Genomic DNA, 8,940 nt, shown 5'->3' on the forward strand with positions numbered 1-8,940 from the left:
AGCCTCAAAAAAATAAAAACGAAAAGTTTGCTTGCCCTGGCTCTGACCTCCCTTCCTCCAGGCACTGGGCAAGCTGTTTCTTTTCTGAGGCGTGTAAACGAGAACGGGAGATTTTGTTATGGTGACAGGAAGATGCGCTCTTCTGACACCAGATTCAGCAGCGGCAAAGGCGCTCTGGGTACATACCATCTGGGAATAGTCCCTAGAAGGGTAGACATTTGTGCTAATTTGAATGATGTTATGCAGGAGTGCAGGTGAGCGGAAAGCAGTTTCCATTAGGTAGAAATGTTTTTCGACTTCCTGTTTCTTGTGTGTTTTGCAGTGTTCAGGTGTGAAACCGCTGCGTTTCAGAAGCAGATGAAAACTCACCAAAGGCCTGCCCCATGCTTTGTCAACTCAGGTTGCCTGGTGCAAGCAGACAAACCGGCTCGAACACACCACTCACTGCCCTGAATCAATATTGAGCCTGAGTGATTTCCCGATGGCGACTTAGGCGAAATGGGAAAATATTTTTCCGCCGCAACTCCCGGTAGTGACTGGCGTTTCCCTCTCCCCTGGTCCTTGTGAGGCAGCAAGGGCAGACAGAGCCAAGGCAGCCTCGCTGCAGCGTCCGCTGAGGAACAGGAGATGGGTGGGGTGCTGCGTTGCCATGCAACCAAAGACAACACAGCTGCAGACCTCTGCCAGCTGGGCTAGCCCATTCAAACCACAGAGAGTTTCAAGTGGCTGTGTTCCCTAAGGACTGGGCCTAGCTCTAACGGGGGAAATGTCAACATTTAAATGAAGTCGATGACGCATAGGAAGCCAAGTGGACGCTGACAATGTCTAGTCATCCTTGATTCTTAGTCAGAATGTTTGAGCTTTTCCTGCAGACACCAGACACCCCACACATACCCCTCCATCCCCCATCCCCACGCCTATCAATCTCCTCCAACCCTGCCCGTCTTCTTTTAAACTTTAAGAAGTCTATTCTTAAAAAAAAAATTAGTTGCTTTTTTTTTTTTTTTTTTTTTTTTTGGTTTTTCGAGACAGGGTTTCTCTGTAGCTTTGGAGCCTGTCCTGGAACTCGCTCTGTAGACCAGGCTGGTCTCGAACTCACAGAGATCCGCCTGCCTCTGCCTCCTGAGTGCTGGGATTAAAGGCGTGCGCCACCATCGCCCGGCAATTAGTTGCTTTTTAAACAGCTATACAAAGTTCTTCATGTTTCATTGGCAACGGAATATACTGAAATTAAACAACTATGTAAAAAGTTACCTTTGCCTAAGAAACAGTATCTGCCCATGTGTCTACCGTACAGCTGTTTACCATAAAGTGCTCTAATTGTTGAAATAAACGGCCTCGTATTATAGGATCTACAAAAGGGAAGTGAAAGACACAGATATAGGCATGCGTGTGCTCACACAACCTTCTGTGGCTCAAAACCACAGTTTCACAGTCCATCTGCCGGCAGCTCACAGAAACTGCCAAATACTGTTAGTGGTAAGAAAACTCCTTTCGGTGATAGCAGTTAGCATTTCCACCCAGCTCGCTTTGGCTCAACTCTACGCTACTCTAACACAGCCTTTGGCCGCTTCACATATGATCTATGCTCATGCTTTAAGATGAGCCTTCCTGCTCCCAAAGCAACTGCAGTGTAGCTTTACATAAAGGGGAAAACAGACAGGAAGCATCCGGTGCTGGGGACAGACAGACAGCAACTTCACCTCCTCCTTCTTCACAAAGACTGAAGCACCTTGAAGTGCTAGGTGTCACCGTTTTCTGTCGACTATACGGTGACATTATTATCTTTCCTGTATTCAAAATCTGCACATTCTTTGCCCCTGTGACCCTCTCTGAATCCACTTCGAGGACAGTGGCAGTCCCTTCGTGGCTTCTACCATTTCCTCTGCCGCCACAGAACCCGAGGCCTCTTCTGTCTTTGTAGCCACTGTCCCCAGGTAAGCCCCCCGGGGCCACCATTTGGACAAACTGGGGTTTCAAATGAGTCAGTATACATCCTTTCTTCAGCCCAGGTTGATCTCCTTTCTCTATTATCACAAGGATTACTGTCAAAGAATAATCTCATTTTGTCATAATAGTAGTTGGGTCTGAGCAGATCTTCAGCATTTCCTTTTCTGCTTTTAAGAATCAACCCCTGAGACTCCTTTATCTTCACCATTTACAAATGGTCTCTTGTTGCTCAAGTTTCTCTTCTTTCTTCTGTCCTTCCTTTCTTTATTATTTTGTTTAAATAACACCTTTTCATTTATTTTATATACCAAAACAGTTTCCCCTCCCTCCTCTCCTCCCAGTTCTCCCCACACACTTCACCCTCTCCTCTCTTTTACTCCTCTTCTGTCAACAGGCAGAAAGGGACAAGCCTCCCGTGGACTTGAACAAAGCCAGGCACAGCAAGCTGAGGCAGGACCAAACTCCTCCCCTGTGTCAAGGCTGAGCAAGGTAACCTAGCGTGAGGAACAGGTTTCCTAAAGCTAACTAAGCACCAGGGACAAGTCCTGATCTCACTGCTAGCAGCTTTTCAAAGAGAAGTTTCTCTTCTTTTAATTTAAGTTTATTATGAAACTCTGTGGCCCTGTCAGCTTCCTCCTTGTTAAATTGTGCGTTTGCACTTTGAAAGTCAAAATCTTTCTCGGACTTCCTCAGACCCTCTTGATGGCTGGTCTTGAAAGACCTGGTACTCACCTCTTGTTATAATTTCTGAGTTGTTCCTTTTCTGCCCTTGGGATTTTGTATACTTCAGGTTTCTCTCTCCCCTTCTCTACCTCTCCCCTTCTCTCCCTCCCCACTTTCTAGGGACTAATCTTATCATTTTGCTGACCTTCCCTGTCAGCCTGGTACCCTGTTTCTTTAAAAGACAAGCTCCGCCCACTCCCAATCTCCCCCCCCCCCACAGAGGTAAGCAGAGCTCAACTGCTTTCCATTTCCTCTCTCTCTCTCTCTCTCTCTCTCTCTCTCTCTCTCTCTCTCTCTCTCTCTCCTCCCTCCCTCTCCCTCTCCCTCTCCCTCTCCCTCTCCTCTCCTCTCCTCTCCTCTCCCTCCTCTCTCCAGCCCTCTTCTGAAGAGGTGACTACTGCCTCCCTTTCCCTCCCCTCTCCCTCCCTCCCTCCCTCCCTCCCTCCCTCCCTCCCTCCCTCCCTCTACCTCTTTCCTCCATAATCCTCTTACCCTTATACCCTTTCCAATACCCCATTAAATAAACTATACCCAAGCTGTCTCCGCATGGCCTATCTGTCTGTCTCCCACCCACCAGGGGACCTGCCAGGGTCGCACTACCATGAACTTTTCAACTTATCTGTAGGCTAGGTGGAACAGTCTGGCTGTCATTTGATAGAAAAAGTCTGAGCTACATACTCCCAGGTCTCTCCTCAAATCACCATTATGAAATTGTTCCTGGCCATTCGACTCAGGTGGTGGAAAGATTCCCACGGGGCAGCCTGGGTCCTGAAGGCATCTACTTGCCTTGTGGCACTGGATGCATAGGTGGCATTATGATAAGCAAGCATATGGTGGAGAAATGGGAGCGAAAGAGAGGCGAAATGGTTCGTACGCTGTGGTAAGGGGCAGAACAGAAGAATCAAAGGTGAGGAGGAATGGGCGGATATTGGCCTTGTGCTTGCCACCCGGGCCCGGCGCTTGTCATTTATGCCAGCGCTGCTTCTGAGGGCCAGGTCTGCTGAGTCTGTGGCCCAACTGCAGCCAGGGTCTGTGTTGATATCTGTGGCTCCTGATACCATTAAATGCCAGGGGTTCAGGGGTCACACTACCACAGGGGCCATGCTGATCTGTGTGGCCTGCACTGGGGCCATCATGACATCTGGGCCTGGGCTGCTACTAAGGACCATGTCTGGGTGGCCTGTGATGCCACTGGGATAATGATGAAGTCTGGGCCTGAGCTACTGCCAAGGGCCATGTATGGGTCCACGTTCCTGCTGCAGCCGGGGTCTGTGTTGATATCTATGGCCCATGTTGCCACCGGGGGTCATAGGAACCACACAAGATGAAATCTGAGGACTGTGCCCAGCCAGCTCTGCCCCTCACTAACCCTGGGTTATCTAGCCCTGCCCCTTGCTGGACACTGCATCAGGAGAACTGGCCCATCTCCCATGGGAGAGGAGTCTCCCACCCAAATACACACACACACACACTCGGGAGAGATGGCCCCACACCTCGCCATGGGCGTCAGAGAGCTGGCCTCAATGTCATGGGCCTAGGAGATCTGGCTCTGCCCCTCATCTGAGGGGGCCAGTTCCAGTGGCCCAAACTGACCAGTACATTCTGGGCATTGGGCTGACCCACCCTAGCATCTGCTCCATCTAGGACCTGAGTAAGTGAAGGGACTGGTCCTATGGAAAGATCAACACAGGATCCCTATGACTCAGGGCGACAGCCAGATACCAGAGAGGAATTTAGGTGAAGATGGTTTGCCAGAGGACTTCAACCAAACCAGCGACTCATTGCAATGAACACTTGGTGGGTGGGGCTGACTGGACAAAAGGTACTATGTGTGACTTACCCAGTGCCACTAGGGTGGATGAAGAGTTATTGGAAAGAGGAATGAGGTGTTTTTTTGTTTGTTTTGCTTTGTTTTTTGGTGGTTTTTTTGGGTTTTTTGGGGGGTTTTTTTTTTTTTTTTTTTGGTTTTTCGAGACAGGGTTTCTCTGTAGCTTTGGTGCCTGTCCTGGAACTAGCTCTTGTAGACCAGGCTGGCCTCAAACTGCCAGAGATCCGCCTGCCTCTGCCTCCCGAGTGCTGGGATTAAAGGCGTGTGCCACCACCGCCCGATGTTGCTTTGTTTTTAATTGAGTTTTTTTTTGGGGGGGGGGGGGTTCTTCTGAGGGGCATGGTGCAGGAGTAAGGGAGGATATAGAGGGACTGAGAGGTGAGTGGGATTGGGGTGCATGATGTGAAATTCCTAAAGAATCAATAAAGAATTACGTTATTGAAGAAGAAGAGGAGGAGGAAGAGGAAGAATTTGTTGCTCCTCTCTCAATCCCACTCCACCCACCACCATTACCACCTCACCTCCACCTCACCTCCACCTCCACCATCACCTCTCTTCCTGGGGAGAAACAAATCAGACTGGGTGCTCCTTCCACATGGAGGAACTGTAGGGGGTGAGGGAGAATCTTTGCAGACCCTAATAAATAAATATGCATACAACACTTAATGTCTGGCACAAAAATAAACGCTCAATAAAAGGTGTTAGTTATTACTCTAGCTGTGACTTAGTAATCATATCAGAGACTTCTACCTTCACCATTGTGATATCTCAACTGTATCTGCCCTTGCTAAATGTGCAACCCTGGGCATACTATTCCACTCCTCTAAGCCTACATGTAATCCTCCTTACAACATACAGTAGCATTTGCCCTATATTAAGAAGGGTTGCATGAGTTTTGTCTACAGGATTGGCATGGTACCTGGAACTCAGGAAAGATTTAGTGCATAGTGATTGTGATCATCAAAAGAGCTTGGGAGTTCAAAGCAAAATAAATGTAAAAGAATGAGACATAATTGATGTAGAGAGGTGTGTAAAGGGTGATTTCTGTCTGAGGGTTACTATGGTTAAAATGAAACACTACAGCCACCCGTTGGGGGGAAGGTTTACACTTCCATATCACAGTTCACTGAAGGAAGTTGGGACAGGAAAAAAAATAAATAACAGCAGGAAGTTGGAGGCAGAAGCATAGCCTCCTAGAAGTGTGTTGCTTACTGGCTTGCTCAAACTGCTTTCTTACAATAGAACCCAGGACCATCAGCCCAGGGTGGCACCAGCCACAATGGGCTGGTTTCTCCCCCATCAGTCACTAATTAAGAAAAAACCCTGCAGGCTTGCCTGTAGCCTAATCTTAGGGAGGTGTTTTCTCAACCGAGGCTCCCTCCTCCCTGATAATGCTAGCTTGTATCGAATTGACATAAAGCTAGCCAGCACAGTTACTGTTCCTTAGAATCAGAGTCATGGACTCCTTTGGATCCACACTCTAGATAGCTGGAAAGCAGGCAGGTAGGGGGGGGGGGTTCGGCGAGGGGGGTCTCCAGTTTATTCTTAGGAGTGAAGTCCTATCTGAAAGTACTAAAACTATAGAGCCCTTTTCATTACCTTCCAAGAAATGAAGAGAAACGATATGATGCTCACCTCAGGAAGATGGCAATGTAATGCCATTTTAAAAAAAAATTAGGGACCAGGCAGTGGTGGTGCATGTCTTTAATCCCAGTACTTGGGAGGCAGAGGCAGGCGGATCTCTGAGTTTGAGGCCAGCCTGGTCTACAGAGTGAGTTAGTTCCAGGACAACCCGGGTTACACAGAAAAAACCTTGTCTCAAAAGAAAGGAAGGAAGGAAGGAAGGAAGGAAGGAAGGAAGGAAGGAAGGAAGGAAGGAAGGAAGGAAGGAAGGAAGGAAAAGGGGAACGGGAAGGAAAAGAAGAGAAAAAAAACAGAAAAAGAGAGAGAGAAACTGATATTTCATGTGTTGATTGAAATGGCTGAGCCAGTCATGGTGTCTCGGAGTTACTGTCGAAGATCTAGAATAGACAGTGAGTGTGAGCCTCAGTCACTACTTTGTACATGGTACACAGCATGGAGCTTAGCACACACTACATATTTCTAGATTGTTGAAGTTAGTGGGGCAGGTGGCTTTCCACACCACCATGGGGCAAAGCACTTAAGGTAGTGTGGTCTCACTCTTGTAGATTGAATGAGGCAAATCTAAGACTGTTGAACCAAGGCCTTTGTATAATCCTGACTGGTTGTCCTTAGCAAAGTGAAGAAAGAGAGGAGAACTATAGACTGCTGGTTTGCCACCTTCCAAACAGACTCCGTGGGTTGTCTGAATATAATAGCCGTGTTCTTCGTGCCATATTTCCTATGCAAAGTAAGATAACCCAAAGTGAAACATGGCAACATTCTAGCAATCGAGTTTGCACTATAAACACAGCCGGCTTTAAAACAGGGATGAGTGGGGGGTCCTGGCAGAGTTAGTTAAATCCTCTCTTTTGTGCATCAAAGTTACAAGCACACTTTATGCAACAGAAAAAGACTGGAAACAGCACGATTGTCCAGCTGTAAAAGACAGGCATAATGGAATATTGGGCAGCCGGAAAAAGCAATGACAGGTTGCTTTGTGTGTTAGTAATGATCCCTGGAATATATTAGGGCTTGTTGCTTGTCTGATTAAATTAATTTTAGTTGGAACAAAAGCATAAAAACTGGATATATTAAGAGATACCCCCGGGTGTTGGTGGTGCACACTGTTAGTCCGGGCACTCAGGAGGTGGGGGCAGGCAGCCTGCCAGCAACACGGCAGCCACCGGAAGGTCTTTTTTTTTTATTTATTTAATTAAAATTTTTCACCTCCTCCCATTTCCCTCCTGCTCCCCATATCCCCCTTCCCCTCCCTCTCCAGTCCAAAGAGCAATCAGGGTTCCCTGCCCTGTGGGACCACCAGAAGGTCTTGCTCCTACCGATTGTAACCTAGTACCTAGGGATTCAGCCATGTGTCACCGCACTCTCCTCTCGGTGCCCCTGAGAACCACCATGTTTCCAGACTCCATGTGTGGGTGAGATGACCTGATGCCTGTCTTTCTGGGCCTGGTTTCCATTAGTTGGTGGATATTTGGGTTGTTTTCTGCCTTTTCTTGGTTTTTAGCAACAGTGCTCAATGAACCTGGAATGCAGATGTTTCATTAATAAACTGATTTTATTTGTTTTCACATTGTATTTCCTTTTGCTTCCTGTAGAGGGACTGCTAGGGCAAATTGTAGTTCTGTTTTCATCTTTTTTTCCCCCCTTTTAGCTTTTTTTCTGTAGGGTCTCACTTTGTAGCCCAAGATAGCCTGAACTCACTCCACAGACCAAGCTGGCCTCAAACCCATGATCCTCCTGCCTCCATCCTGAGTGCTAAAATCACATTTGTGCACAGTATGTTTAGTTTTCTGAGGAACTGCCCTATTGTTTCCAAAAGGACCTGTATTCATGTACATTTCTATCAACCCATGTGGGCAAGGGCTGTTTTTTTCTCCATGTCCTCTCCAATACTTACTATCTTTTATCTTTTTGATGAGTTATTCTTATCTGGGTGAGGTGGCATTTTGCATTTTTCTGATAGTGATACAGAAATGTCGTATGTGTGTCTGTCCATGAGTGAGTGTGCAGGTGTGGTTATCACCATGGTCTGATTTCTCATTTTACTAGGACTTACGTTTGTCTACAAGATTGATTGACTAATTAGTGATTTGCTTTCACCATTTCCCTTTGTTTGAGAAAGCAGTCTGGATCTTTTCAGGGACTGTGAAATAACTATATTTATGTTTAGGACAGAGAAGAGAGGGTTGCCCATAGAGCCTTCTGCACAGGTCTCAGACATCACTGAAGCATTTTACGGAGAGTGGATTTCATATCTTGGGACAAGCCACTGTCAGGGACATTCTCTACCCTTCTCTCCTTCCTCTCACTTCAGTCACTGCTCATGCATTAATTCAGTCACTCCTTCCCTTCAATTTAAACCCCATGTAACTGAACAGTTCCTCTTCCTTATGAGGCATTCTTCAAGAAATCTCTATACTGGAAAGTCTATAGTGAGCCTTGTTACAGATGTAGGTCCTCGATTGGTTGCTGGAACTTACCAAAGGACTCTTAAACTCTCAAGTGACATTAATTTATAGCAGCATTTGTTCACTTATTTGTGTGTGTATGTATGTGGACCGCATGCAGGTAGGAGCCATCAGCAGTTGGAAGAGGAGACAGATTCCTGGAAACTGGAGCTGCAGATGGGTTCTGGGAATCGCTGAAACCAGGTCCCCTGCAAAAGCGACAAATGCTCTTAACCATCAACCCGCAAGATACTTTATATTATTTGTGATTATTGTAAAGGGTTTCTCTGATTTTTTTTATTTTTATTTGTTTGTTTGTTTGTTTGTTTTTGATTTTTTGAGACAGGTTTT

At 46.8% G+C, this 8,940-nt stretch overlaps 1 pseudogene; it reads right to left on the minus strand.

Annotated features, from left to right (window-relative positions):
• Positions 1–1,765: 1,765 nt before the first annotated feature.
• LOC142839848 (protein LSM14 homolog A-like) lies at positions 1,766–3,734 on the minus strand (annotated as a pseudogene).
• Between the last annotated feature and the right edge of the window lie 5,206 nt (positions 3,735–8,940).

Source organism: Microtus pennsylvanicus, chromosome 22 (genome assembly GCF_037038515.1).
Source record: "Microtus pennsylvanicus isolate mMicPen1 chromosome 22, mMicPen1.hap1, whole genome shotgun sequence".
Taxonomy (NCBI): Eukaryota; Metazoa; Chordata; class Mammalia; order Rodentia; family Cricetidae; genus Microtus; species Microtus pennsylvanicus.